Raw genomic sequence first — 15,679 nt, 5'->3', positions numbered from 1 at the left:
ATTAGATTTAATTTAATCTTACAATAATTTCATCTCCATTTTATCGAGAATCAATCCTTGTTTTGGCTCCCAATTTGTTTTTGACTTTCTTCTACGTTAACAGAAATATCACTGGATTCTTATAACTTGAAATCTTTTAAAATTGTTTATATTTTCTAAGTTTTATTTATTCCACTCTTAAAAGAAAAGTATTTCGATTTTATATCATCACTCTTAAAACTTTCTACTTAAGAAACTTTTCATTTAATGGCTTACTTTTTCACATGTATCAAAGCCTAAATAGAAATGTCTTTCCTCAGAAAAATTTTTGGATACATCGAATTCATGTGGAAAATAAGGGGACCCCGCCCACTACATCTGTTTGTTGTTTTTTTATTATTTTAAATTGTTTTTTAAATTTCATGTTGAAAGCCAAAAAACATGTTTTTCTTTTTCTCTTAGTATTAAAAATTCTAAGTGCTTAATTGAACATCGACATTAACAGAGAAATTATGCGGAACTGGAAATAACAAAAAACATTCAGATACTTCTGTTTAAATGCTTTCAATGTTGTTGAAAGATAATCCACTTAGAATATTTGGAATTTCTGGAATAAGCATTTGACTGTTTTCTTTATGGGTTAAAAAAAAACATATTTTAAATTGAATTGCATGTTGCATCATTGACAAAATGAATTTCAGTAAAATAAACTCAGTAAATTTAAAAATTCAACGAATTTATTCTGGTGATTGGTTGATAGTTTTACTTCATAGAGATGATGCTGACGAGGAATGTGAAAGTTCTGCAGCGTCTTATAGTCTAAAGGGTTTTGTCCTAAGCAATTTGACAAACCTATTTTTCCTTTATTGGTTAATCTAATCTTATAGTTTATTTAATTTCTATAGAATGTTTTAATCATCTTACATTTTTTATTCATTCCTGAATCATTTTAGTTATTTGTTACAATTTTAACGTCTATTTCATCGTCAAACATGTGTCGTCTCTTACTCATTGTAACCATTTTGTATGAGGGTTTGAAAAATGCAATGTGGGTAATTCGGTCGAACCTAAACATGAATGTGGCAAATTTGTGATCGTAATGATAAATTGTCATAATATCCCCAAATGCCTCAGTCATTATTTGTATGGTAATTAGTCATCTTGTGGCGTCTGCCATCATCCTACTTGTAGAGGTTTTGTGTGTTTCATATGAGTTCCTTTCAAAATTGGGGATTATCGTTTTCTCTTAGTCTCTTTTTATTTTGCCAAAATTATTTAAGGCAAAATTTTCAAATATTCATACACAATTAATGGTGATTTAATGCATCGTCGTATTTGCACAATGTTATTATTGGCGAAAAGATTATTAAACATTTTGTTTATTTTTCGTAGAATTTGGTAATGAATAATGAAATGACGCAGTGAGGTGGTTTGTTAAAAAAAAAAAAAAAAAAAAACAAAAAACGTTATGATGAAAAACTAAAAATAACAAAACAAAATAAATAATTAATGAACATAATTATTTATAAAAGTCAATCATTAATGAAAGTAATAAATTGTTTTTGGTTGCATTTCAGTAAAAGTAAACATTTTGTTTTATTTTATTAAATATAATCGACGTTAAAATCTTAGGAAATATTTTCAAAATTTTATTTATATATAAAATATTGTCAGAATTGTAGAATTATGGAATTATAGAAAATTTGGTAAATTTCTGCAAAGTTTTATTTTTATGTTATAGAATTTATGTTTGTAGAAAATTTTGTCGATATTTTGTTGTCAAAAAGTTTCTTTTATACAAAAAAAAATTTTTTTTCTGTTTCAATCACGAAATTAATTGATCCAATTAATTTTTTAATTGAAATGTCTTCAATCACAGAAATGATAGTATCAATTAAAAAATTAATTGAAGGTCAATTAAAAAATTAATTGATCCAATTAAAAAATTAATTGATATTATTAATTTTTGTGATTGATTTTTGTTGCAATTAAAAAACTAGTTGAATCAATTAAATTTTTAATTGAATATTTTTTAAAACTCAATTAAAATTTTAAACTGAAAGATTTTCGCAAAATTTTTTTCTGTGTAGAAATTGTTGTTAACATTTTATTTTTAGAATTTTTTAGGAAATTCCCTCAAAATTTTATTTAAAGGGTGATTTGTTAAGAGCTTGATAACTTTTTTAAAAAAAAAACGCATAAAATTTGCAAAATCTCATCGGTTCTTTATTTGAAACGTTAGATTGGTCCATGACATTTACTTTTTGAAGATAATTTCATTTAAATGTTGACCGCGGCTGCGTCTTAGGTGGTCCATTCGGAAAGTCCAATTTTGGGCAACTTTTTCGAGCATTTCGGCCGGAATAGCCCGAATTTCTTCGGAAATGTTGTCTTCCAAAGCTGGAATAGTTGCTGGCTTATTTCTGTAGACTTTAGACTTGACGTAGCCCCACAAAAAATAGTCTAAAGGCGTCAAATCGCATGATCTTGGTGGCCAACTTACCGGTCCATTTCTTGAGATGAATTGTTCTCCGAAGTTTTCCCTCAAAATGGCCATAGAATCGCGAGCTGTGTGGCATGTAGCGCCATCTTGTTGAAACCACATGTCAACCAAGTTCAGTTCTTCCATTTTTGGCAACAAAAAGTTTGTTAGCATCGAACGATAGCGATCGCCATTCACCGTAACGTTGCGTCCAACAGCATCTTTGAAAAAATACGGTCCAATGATTCCACCAGCGTACAAACCACACCAAACAGTGCATTTTTCGGGATGCATGGGCAGTTCTTGAACGGCTTCTGGTTGCTCTTCACTCCAAATGCGGCAATTTTGCTTATTTACGTAGCCATTCAACCAGAAATGAGCCTCATCGCTGAACAAAATTTGTCGATAAAAAAGCGGATTTTCTGCCAACTTTTCTAGGGCCCATTCACTGAAAATTCGACGTTGTGGCAGATCGTTCGGCTTCAGTTCTTGCACGAGCTGTATTTTATACGGTTTTACACCAAGATCTTTGCGTAAAATCTTCCATGTGGTCGAATAACACAAACCCAATTGCTGCGACATTTCATTCATCGACATTTCACGGTCTTCAGCAACACTCTCAGAAACAGACGCAATATTCTCTTCTGTACGCACTGTACGCATTCGTGTGGTTGGTTTAATGTCCAATAAAGTAAACTGAGTGCGAAACTTGGTCACAATCGCATTAATTGTTTGCTCACTTGGTCGATTATGTAGACCATAAATCGGACGTAAAGCGCGAAACACATTTCGAACCGAACACTGATTTTGGTAATAAAATTCAATGATTTGCAAGCGTTGCTCGTTAGTAAGTCTATTCATGATGAAATGTCAAAGCATACTGAGCATCTTTCTCTTTGACACCATGTCTGAAATCCCACGTGATCTGTCAAATACTAATGCATGAAAATCCTAACCTCAAAAGAATCACCCTTTATATATAAAATATTGTCAGAATTTTACAAAATTTAGTTATGTCTGCAAAGTTTTATTTTTATTTGATAGAATATTATGTCACAAATTTATGTTTGGAGAAAATTTTGCCAATATTTTACTTTTTTATTTTTTATTTATTTTTGTCAAAAATTCTCTTTTATTACAAATGTTGTTAAAATTTGATTTTGAGAAAAAAAAATTTTTTTTAAACTTGATTCTAATGTACCTTCCTCGTCTTGGCAAGTAGCATACTTCCTATTGGACTCATTAATTTTAAGTAATATAATTGATTTAATTTGATTTGGTTGATTAATTTTTGTTTTACCTATTTTTTTTGAATCAATTACAGCTTTAATTGAATAATTTTTAAAATTCAATTAAAATTTTAATTAGAAAAATTTTGGCTATATTTTTGTCTGTGTACACAAAAGAAAATATGACCAAAATATTTCCAATTTGTTTATAACAAATTTTGTCCAAATGGGGTCAGATTTAAATATATGTATATGGGAACATATACCTTTATATATAGGACCCATCACATTGGACCGATTTGATATATTATTTATCGAAAATGTGAATGTACAAAGTGGTGCAGGGTATAATATAGTCGACCACGCCCGACTTTAGACTTACAGGTTTTTCATAAGAAATGCAAATGTTCGCCTATCGCTATGGTTATATTTAAACACCAGAATGTGAGCAGGTGCATTATAATGGTGAACGAGAAATGTTTTCTGCGACCAATAGATCCATTCTTCACTTCACTAGCTTTGATCAAAATTTTTTAAAGAAATACATTTTTGCGAAAATTTTCTATAGAAATAAAATTTTGAAAAATTTTTCTAAAGAAATAAAATTTTGACAAAATTTTCTATATAAATAAAATTTTGACAAAAATTTTCTAAAGAAATAAAATATTGACAAAATTTTCTATAGAAATAAAATTTTGACAAATTTTTCTAAAGAAATAACATTTTGATAAAATTTTCTATAGAAATAAAATTTTGACAAAACTTTCTAAAGAAATAAAATTGTGACAAAATTTTCTATAGAAATAAAGTTTCGACAAAATTTTCAATGAAAATAAAATGTGTACAAAATCATCTATAGAAATAAAATTTTGATAAAATTTTCAATAGAAATAAAATTTTGACAAAATTTTCTATAGTAATAAAATGTTGACAAAATTTTCTATAGAAACAAAATTTTGTTAAAATTTTCAATAGAAATAAAATTTTGATAAAATTTTCTATGAAATAAAATTTTGACAAAATTTTCTATAGAAATAAAATTTTGATAAAATTTTTTATAGAAATAATGTTTTGTTAAAATTTTCAATAGAAATAAAATTTTGATAAAATTTTCTATGAAATAAAATTTTGATAAAATTTTCTATGAAATACAATTTTGACAAAATTTTCTATAGAAATAAAATTTTGATAACATTTTTTATAGAAATAAACTTTTGATACCATTTTCTATAGAAATAAACTTTTGATAAAATTTCCTATGGAAATAAAATGTTGACAAAATTTTCTATAGAAATAAAATTTCGACAAAATTTTCTATAGAAATAAAATTTTGACAAAGTTTTCAATGGAAATAAAATGTGTACAAAATCTTCTATAGAAATAAAATTTTGATATAAATTTCTAGAGAAATAAAATGTTGACGAAACTTTCTATAGAAATAAAATTTCCATCCATTCTTGGATCCATTCTTTACTTTAGCTTGGGTAAAAATTTTCTAAAGAAATAAAATTTTGACAGAATTTTCTAAATAAATAAAAATGTTGACAAATTTTTCTAAAGAAATAAAATTTTGACAAAATTTTCTATAGAAATAAAATTTTGATAAAATTTTCTAAAGAAATAAACTTTTGATAAAATTTTCTATAGAAATAAACTTTGATATAAACCGACCTCCCGATTTGGGGTCTTGGGCTTATAGAAACCGTAGTTTTTATCCAATTTGCTTGAAATTTGAAATGTAGAAGTATTTTGGGGCCGTAAAGATGTGTGCCGAAAATGGCGTGTATCGGTCCATGTTTTGATATAGCTCCCATTTATGCCGATCTCCCGATTTTATTTCTTGGGCTTCTAAAATTCGTAGTTTTTATCAAATTTGCCTGAAATTAGAAATCTAGAGGTACTTAAGGACCACAAATACGTGTACCGAAAATGGCGTGTATCGGTCCATGGTTTGATATAGCCCCCATATAGACCGATCTCTCGATTTTACTTTTTGGGCTTCTAGAAACCATAGTTTTTATCCAATTTGCCTGAAATTAGAAATCTAGATGTATTTTGGGACCACAAATACGTGCACCGAAAATGGCGTGTATCGGTCCATGGTTTGATATAGCCCCCATATAGATCTCCCCATATTTGATATAGCCCCCATATAGACCGATCTCTCGATTTTACTTCTTGGGTTTCTAGAAACCATAGTTTTTTTCCAATTTGCCTGAAATTTAAAATCTAAAGGTATGTTAGGACCATAAAGAGGTGTGCCGAAAATGATGTTTATCGGCCCATGTTTTGGTGTAGCCTCATATAGATCTCCCGATTTTACTTCTTGGGCATCTAGAATCCGTAGTTTTTATCTAATTTGCTTGAAATTGAAAATCTAGAGGTAGTTTATTACCATAAAGAGGTGGGCCGAAAATGCTGATTATCGGTCCATATTTTGGTATAGCCCTCATATAGACCGATCACCCTATATTACTTCTTGAGCTTTTGGAATCCCTAAGTTTTATCCAATTTGCCTGAAGTTGAAAATCTAGAGGTATTTTAGGACCATAAAGAGGTTTTCCAAATATGGTGAGTATCAGACCATGTTATGGTATAGCCCCCATATAGACCGATCTCCCGATTTTACTTCTTGGGCTTCTAGAATGCGAAGTTTTTATGCAATTTGCCTAAAATTGAAAATCTAGACGTATTTTAGGACCATAAAAAGGTTTTCCAAAAATGGTGAGCATCAGACCATATTTTGATATAGCCTCCATATAGACCGATCTCCCGGTTTTACTTCTTGGGCTTCTAGAAACCATAGTTTAATTTTAGTAAAAATCTGGAGTTTTTTAGGACTATAAATAGGTGTGCTGAATATATTGTGCATCGGTACAGGTTTTGATATAGCCCCCTTAAAAACCGGCCCTCCGATTTGGAGTCTAGATTCTAGAACCGCCATATAGACCGATATAGAAGGCGCGCTGATCATGAAAATTGCTTGAAACTGAATGTAAAATTTCAGGTAAATTTTTTAAATGTATCTTCGGGAAGCGTACTGGTTGAACTGATGTGCTTGGGAGAATATTTGTCATAAAAACCCCTGAAATTCTATATATTATCAAGTAAGGCGCTACGACGAAGAATTTTCAAAGGAAACTATTATATTTGATTCATGGTGTTGGGTACTTAAGATTCGGCCCGGCCGAATATACTTGTTACTAAATAAGAAAATTCAAAATTAATTACAAAATCTAATATTTTTTAAATAAAGAGGAATGCTACAACTACTTGAAGTCGAATCTGAATTTGGAAATTTAAGTTAACATATTTTTAAGAATTTTGATAGCACATGAAGAAAATATTTAATTCAAATTTATTTATATTTATCTGACGGGTATCCTTACATAAAATCAACACTTCTTTGGCTCGGAATCAATATCAAAATCATTAGTGTAAAGACAATGTTTTTTTCTATTAGAGGGCAGCAAAATTAAATATTATTTTTGTTTTCTTTATCTGCCATTGGCATATCTTTCTTTTTCATTTTCTTTATTTGTGAAATGAATACAAAATTCTTGATGGGAATTTTTCCCCTTTTCATTATTAATCGAGAACTTTTAATACCGCCTACGTTTTGAAATATGTATGTATATTCAAAAGCTGTCAATAATTTACGTTTTTCTAAGTTAATTTAATGATTATTGACATTGAAATGCCTATGGCCATATACGGACAACCTTTTCAAATCTACACATTATTCACCACATTTGTCGGTAGTAAATCTTTGGATTATTGCCGTTTGGCAAATCGGAACGTGTATGGCATTTTTCACTAATTACCTTATAATGTTCATCTCTTAAGTGCTACCTTATCATACACGTAACAGTTATTCTAATCGCGATTACATACATCTCCATAGCAATTGGTGAGAATTTGTGTGTGTGCGAGTATTTAACCGATCTCTTGAAGTGTCATCGTAACACATTTACCATAATTAGTAGATTCCCACTGCTATCTCATTGATTACGTCGTTGGTTTACACGAATGCAGCAGCAAAAAACAAACAGCAATGACGTTATGGCTACATATGTAGCTTATTTTCCGATTAAGTTTTCTGTTTCATATTAAACCATTAAATGATGTCATACCATGCAATTTTGTTTATATGAATAATGCTGCTGCTGTTGGTTGGTATTCAATTGAAAAAGAATGTTGCTTTACTGTTGATAGTTGCGATTTGAGTTTGCATTTTCTTATCTTATGAGAGTACACTACTATGCCGGCAAGTAAAACGATGACGCTGCAGACGCGTCATTGTATTGAATTAAGTAAATGATACTCCCTTGCCGCATTGGGTTATGTGTTTCGTCTACCGCATGATTTGTTTGTTTGTTTATAAATGCATTTAATTGATTTTGGTCGTACAAAAATGGCAACAAAAATGTGATGTACTAAAGATATTTATTGGGTTTTGATGACTACCGCAGTTTCATGTTGGGCCACCAACGCTTTGCAATGTAGCAATTCATAGAGTGGGTGGATATAAATAAGTAAACAAATCGAATTATTGATGAAACATTATATTAAGTGGGGTCGACTATTAGGTATACAATGAAGTAATGCAAAATCGGATTATAGGTTGGAAGTTATCTTTTTCATTTTCATTTCATTTTTTCCTTTGAAAAAATAAGAACAAGTATATATATTTAGTCGTAAGTTCGGCCACGCCGAATTATATGTTCTATTCGCCATGGATTGTGTAGAAAGTGTTACTGTTATCCGTAATCGAATTACTTGGGTTGGGGTAACATTTGGCGATGGCAAGGTATCTTAAAACTTCTACATGATCTTTTAAATTGTAAGTTAGTCCATATGGATTCTATGTTAGACAAAAAAAAGGAAATTAAACACTTATATAAACCAACTCAGTTCTTGATCAGTTTATATAGATAAATCTATAGTAAATTATGAACCGATATTAATCAATTTTAGCACGGTAGTTTAAGAGCCAACCGGATATATTCAAGTTATGTTTTGGGATAAGGACCAATGTTTGCACACCCAGAGCAGGAATATGATCACCGAAAAAAATATCACCAAAATATTTCCAATTAAAAAGTTAATTGAAGTTGAATGTTTTTTCAATAAATAAATTAATTGATACAATTAACTTTTTAATCAAGATAGAAACATTAAATTAATTAAGTCAATGATTGAAAATTTTAAAATTTTTAATTAAAAAATTAATTGATACAATTAACGATTTAATCAAATTCGGAAGACTAAGTCAGTTAAAACAAGTATATACGGCCGTAAGTTCGGCCAGGCCGAATCTTATGTACCCTCCACCATGGATTGCGTAGGAACTTCTACTAAAGGCTGTCATCCACAATCGAATTACTTGGGTTGCGATAACACTTGCCGATGGCAAGGTATCGTAAAACTTTTTAACACTGTCTTCTAAATTGTAAGTTAGTCCATAAGGGCTATATATTAAACAAAAAAAAAGGCCGATTAAGTACGTATATAATTCAGTTTGACAAAATTTTCTATAGAAATAAAATTTTGACAAAATTTTCTATAGAAATAAAAACTTGACAAAATTTTCTATAGAAATAAAATGTTGACAAAATTTTCTATGGAAGTAAAATGTTGACAAAATTTTCTATAGCAATAAAATTTTGACAAAATTTTCTATAGAAATAAAATGTTGACAAAATTTTCTATAGAAATAAAATGTTGACAAAATGTTCTATAGAAATAAAATGTTGACAAAATTGTCTATAGAAATAAAATGTTGACAAAATTTTCTACAGAAATAAAGTTTTTACAAAATTTTCTATAGAAATAAAATTTTGACAAAATTTTCTATGGAAATAAAATGTTGACAAACATTGCTATAGAAATAAACTTTTTACAAAACTTTCTATAGAAATGAAATTTTGACAAAACTTTCTATAGTAATAAAATTTGACAATTTTTACATGGCTGTTAGAGGCCATATACTAACGAAATGTACCAAATTTCAACCGCATCGGATGACTTTTGCTCCTCCAAGAGGCTCCGGAGGTCAAATCTGGGGATCGGTTTATATGAGAGCTATATATAATTATGGACCGATATGGACCAATTTTTGCATGGTTATTAGAGACCATATACTAACACCGCGTACTAAATTTCAATTGGATCGGATGAATTTTGCTCATCCAAGAGGCTCCCGAGTTCAAATCTGGGGATCGGTTTATATGGGAGCTATATATAATTATGGACCGATATGGACCAATTTTTGCATGCTTGTTAGAGACCGTATACTAACATCAGGTACCCAATTTCAAACGGATCGGACGAATTTTGCCCCTCCAAGAGGCTCCGGAGATCAAATCTGGGGACCGGTTTATATGGGAGCTATATATAATTATGGACCGATATGGACCAGTTTTTGCATGGTTGTTAGAGACCATATACTAACACCATGTGCCAAATTTCAATCGGGTAGGATGAAGTTTGCTCCTCCAAGAGGCTCCGGAGGTCAAATCTGGGGATCGGTTTATATGGGAGCTATATATATTTATGGACCGATATGGACCAATTTTTGCATGGTTGTTAGAGACCGTATACTAACATCAGGTACCAAATTTCAACCGGATCGGATGAATTTTGCCCCTCCAAGAGGCTCCGGAGGTCAAATCTGGGAATCGGTTTATATGGGGGATATATATAATTATGGACCGATATGGACCAATTTTTGCATGGTTGTTAGAGACCGTATACTTAGACCACTTACCAAATTTCAAGCGGATCGGATGAATTTTGCTGCTCCGGAAGGCTCCGCAAGCCAAATTTGGGGATCGGTTTATATGGGGGCTATAAGTAAACGTGGGCCGATATGGCCCATTTTCAATACCATCCGACCTACATCAATAACAACTACTTGTGCCAAGTTTCAAGTCGATAGCTAGTTTCGTTCGGAAGTTAGCGTGATTTCCACAGACGGACGGACAGCCGGACAGACGGACAGACGGACGGACGGACGGACATGCTTAGATCGACTCAGAATTTCACCACGACCCAGAATATATATACTTTATGGGGTCTTAGAGCAATATTTCGATGTGTTACAAACGGAATGACAAAGTTAATATACCCCCATGGTGGAGGGTATAAAAAGTGATGAACATTTCTTAATCCAAATAAAAACTCTAAGCCAATTCAGAAAGTAATTGAAAATAGTTACCTTTTTAAATAAAAAATTAATTGGGGTTTGTATTCAAAATCAATTAAATTTTTAATTGAATCAATTAAAAAATTAATTGAAAATTGCTAATGACATCAATTAATTTTTTAATCAAGAATTTTTTCTATGCCCAATTAAAACTGTGATTGATACTATCATTTTCGTGATTGAAGACATTTCAATTAAAGAAATAATCGGATCAATTAATTTCGTGATTGAATCAGAAAATTTTTTTTGTGTGCATGTTTCAAAAGCCATTTTTTTATGTGACGCAACAATGTTATTTTCCATGTATCTCATTTCAGCAGGTATATTATTTTTTAAAAACAATTCTTTTGCGTTAAAAATAACACATGGTCACCCAATAATAAAATTTTGCTCTTGAAACATGTTTGAGGTGATCATACTCCTTCGCTGCGTGCACGGGATCGGATGAAATTTGCTTCTCCAGGAGGCAAATATATATATATATATATATATATATATATATATATATATATATATATATATATATATATATATATATATATATATATATATATATATATATATATATATATATATATATATATATATATATATATATATATATATATATATATATATATATATATATATATATATATATATATATATATATATATATATATATATATATATATATATATATATATATATATATATATATATATATATATATATATATATATATATATATATATATATATATATATATATATATATATATATATATATATATATATATATATATATATATATATATATATATATATATATATATATATATATATATATATATATATATATATATATATATATATATATATATATATATATATATATATATATATATATATATATATATATATAATTATATAATTATATAATTATGGGCTGATATGGACCAATTTTTGCATGGTGATTAGAAGTCATATACTCTAAAAAACAGTGAACCCACATGAAAGAAATGTTTTAGTTAATTTTAGAAAATTTCTATCAATGATGGAAAGGCGATCTGATTACAGTGAATATGAACGTGCTTTTGGGAATGCCTGTTTCAATATATGTGTCTTTGACTTTTTATACATCTGACTTACATATACGATTGGCGACCGTGCATATAATTCCTTATTCTAGAATTAAGATGGTTAGAATTATGAAACTTGTCACGCTCGTCTACGCCTCCCCCTGTTTCTGTTGGGTTCACTGAAAAAACAGTGAACCCACCAGGAAAGATAACTTTCGATTAATTTTAGAAAATTTTGATTTTTTTTTTTAGAAAATTTTAACTAAACAGTATTACAAGCGCTGGCATCACTCCGATATGGTAAAAATAAGTAAATATTTTTCGACAAATTCAAGAAAATTTATTAGACATAACTAAGTTTTTGCACTTGTTAAAGAAAATTTTGTAGTTTTAAGAGAAATCTTGGAGTTCAAAATTGCAAGAATGTCTTTAGTGCCATACGAAGTTCATGATGGACACATTTTTGGTAAAATTTACAAATTTAAAGAAATAATGAACTATTTTGTGAGAAATACGAAATTAGGAAACCTTTATGCTTTATTTTTGTATAATTTTTTCCTGTTTTTTAGTTCATTTAACTAACGTACGCAAAAAATTATTTGAGTAAAGTAAACTTTTTCCAAACATAATGATTCTATGAACTAATATAAAGTTAAATTGGCTTTAGTGAAATAGAGAGTTCACTTTTTTTTGAGTGTTGTTAGGTTAGATTAGGTTAAGTATAGTGGCAGCCCGATATTTCTGGCTCACTTAAACTATTCAGTCCCTTGTGATACCACTGTGGTGAACTTCTCTCTTATCACTGAGTGCTGCCCGGTTCGATGTTAAGCGGACAAGGGACCTCCTTTTTATAATCGAGTCCGAACGGCGTTCCACATTGCAGAGAAACTACATAGAGAAGCCTTGAAACACTCAGAAATGTCACCAGCATTACTGAGGTGGGATATTTCACACAGCGTTGCCACCATGAATTTTAATTTTGGACCAACATTTTTCCAAAATTCGTACCAGCGGACTATTTTTCCAAAGTAAATTAATATAACTTAATTTAAAAGTTAAAATTTTTCCAAAATTTTACATCGATAGAAAATTTTGTCAAATTGTTATTTTTATTAATTTTTTTTTTGTATAGAAAATGTTGTCAAAACTTTATTTCTATAGAACTTTTTGTCAAAATTTTATTTTTATAGAAATTTTTGTGAAAATTTTATTTCTATTGAAAATGTTGTGAAAATTTAATTTCTATAGAAAATTTTGTACAAACTTTATTTCTGTAGAGAATTTTGAAAAAATTTTATTTCTATGGAAAATTTTGTGAACATTTTGTTTCTGTAGAAAATTTTGACAAACTTTTATTTCTGTAGAAAATTTTGTGAACATTTTATTTCTATAGAAAATTTTGACAAAATATTATTTCTGTAGAAATTTTTGTTAAAATTTTAGTTCATTAGAATTTTTTGTCAAAATTTTAGTTCATTAGAAAGTTTTGTCCAAATTTTATTTCTATAGAAAATTTTGTCAAAATTTCATTTCTATAGAAAATTTTGTAAAAAATTCATTTCTGTAGAAAAAATTAGTCAAAATTTCATTTCTATTGAAAATTTTTGTAAAAATTTCATTTCTGTCGATATTTCATTTCTATAGAAAATTTAGCAAACATTTTATTTCTATAGAAAATGTTGTCAATATTTTATTTCTATAGTAAATTTGTCAAATTTTTATTCCTATATAAAAATTTTACAAAATGTTCTTTCTATATAACAATTTTCCATAATTTTGTATCTTTACAAAATTATTTTTTACAGTTTATTTCTGTACAAAATTTTGGCAAAATTTTATTTCTGGAAAAATTTTTGTCAGAATTTTATTTCTACATAAAATTTTGTTAAAATTTTATTTCTACATAAAATTTTGTTAAAATTTTATTTCTACATAAAATTTTGTTAAAATTTTATTTCTATAGAAAATTTTGAAAAAGTTTTCGGTTTAACGAAAATAGGCCAAAATCATGCAATTCGGTTGATTTTGGCCAATTTTCGTCAAATCGATAACTTTTTCAAAATTTTCTATAGAAATAAAATTTTAACAAAATTTTATGTAGAAAAAAAATTTTATGTAGAAAAAAGATTGGTCCGACCATCGGATCAAATTTAAAAACTAAAAATTTTTTGGACCAATTTTGGTCCGATCGGACCAAAATGGCAACCCTGATTCCACCGCTGCAAAACTTTTTGGTGTTTGGTTGAAACTGGGTTTGAACCCACGACCCTGTGTATGCAAGGCGGGCATGCTAACCATTGCACTACGGTGGCTCCCTGGGTAGTTACACTTCATCTAGGAAGTTCAAGTATCTGATATAAGTCCAGTACCTGCTGACATCCGCAACTGCCTCTAGCGAACATCAACCTGAGAGATGAGCGGCACTTGATTGCAACGGCTATCGGTTCAATCTGTGAAACCTTCCCACCCGGCTAATGTTATGAAATTGAAATGTCGATCAATGGGGGGAATGATGGAGACGTAATCTGATCACAGTTCATATGGGAACGTTTGATTCACTGTATATGTTTTTGATTTTTATATTTGATATCTGGCGCCCGTGCATATAATTCAGTACCCAACATTTTGTCCCAACCGGTAGAGACGAATCCTCTAGTCCTCGAAGTGCTTGGTTACTGATAAGAAAATGGAGATCGGTCCGTAAGATTCACCCTTGTTCTAGTTTTTTTCTAGCTTCAGTAGCGGTATCTCTCTATCCATTTTAGATACCATATCAGATGTAATGGGTGAGGCTAAAGTCAAATTGAGGAGTCCGCCTACGAATGCCTTTCCTCTGTTGGCTGAAAACTAAAGCTTATCTTTTGGGATCTGTCACAGCCACATAAGGTTAGGTTAGGTGGCAGCCCGATGTATCAGGCTCACTTAGACTATTCAGTCCATTGTGATACCACAGTGGTGAACTTCTCTCTTATCACTGATTGCTGCCAGATTCCATGTTTAGCACAATGACAAGGGACCTTCTTTTTATAGCCGAGTTCGAACGGCGTTCCACATTGCAGTGAAACCACTTATAGGAGCTTTGAAACACTCAGAAATGTCACCAGCATTACTGAGGTGGGATAATCCACCGCTGACAAACTTTTTGGTGTTCGGTCGAAGCAGGAATCGAACCAACGACCTTGTATATGCAAGGCGGGCATGCTAACCATTGCACCACGGTGGCTCCCACATTGTTAAATGCGACTTAAATCCAATCATCCCTCGACACGCCCCTTGCTTTGAGATTACTGAACCTGATTTAGATTACTCCGTGTACTGTGGACTATCTTACAAATTTCTAAATTTAAGTTACTTATCCTACTATCGTCTACGAGTCCGCTTGTTTCTGTTGGGAATATACACTTTAACTGGGAAATTCAACTATCGGGTATTAATTCAGCGACTTCTGACGTCTAAGCAACAACCTAAGAGATGAGCGGCGTCTTATTAAATCGACTATTGGAGCAATCTCTTAAACCCCATCCCGAAAATGTTATGAAATCGGAAATTTGATTAAAGAGGCGGGGTTCCACGTTAGCACGACGAAACTCGTCATGCTCATCTACGAATCCTCTTATTTCTGTGGGGAAATTAGACTTCAACTTGGAAATTCAACTATCGGATATAAATCCAGCGTGTGCTGACATCCAATCAACAACCTAAGAGATTAGCGGCATCTCATT

At 30.3% G+C, this 15,679-nt stretch overlaps 1 protein-coding gene across 1 annotated transcript in view; it reads right to left on the bottom strand.

Moving 5' to 3' along the window:
- Nucleotides 1-15,679, bottom strand: part of Syn (synapsin) — a 101,932-nt gene that overhangs the window by 27,945 nt on the left and 58,308 nt on the right. The window lies entirely within an intron of this gene.

The sequence above is a fragment of the Haematobia irritans genome, chromosome 1 (genome assembly GCF_050003625.1).
Source record: "Haematobia irritans isolate KBUSLIRL chromosome 1, ASM5000362v1, whole genome shotgun sequence".
NCBI classification, from domain to species: Eukaryota; Metazoa; Arthropoda; class Insecta; order Diptera; family Muscidae; genus Haematobia; species Haematobia irritans.
This window is presented reverse-complemented; position numbering and strand designations above follow the sequence as displayed.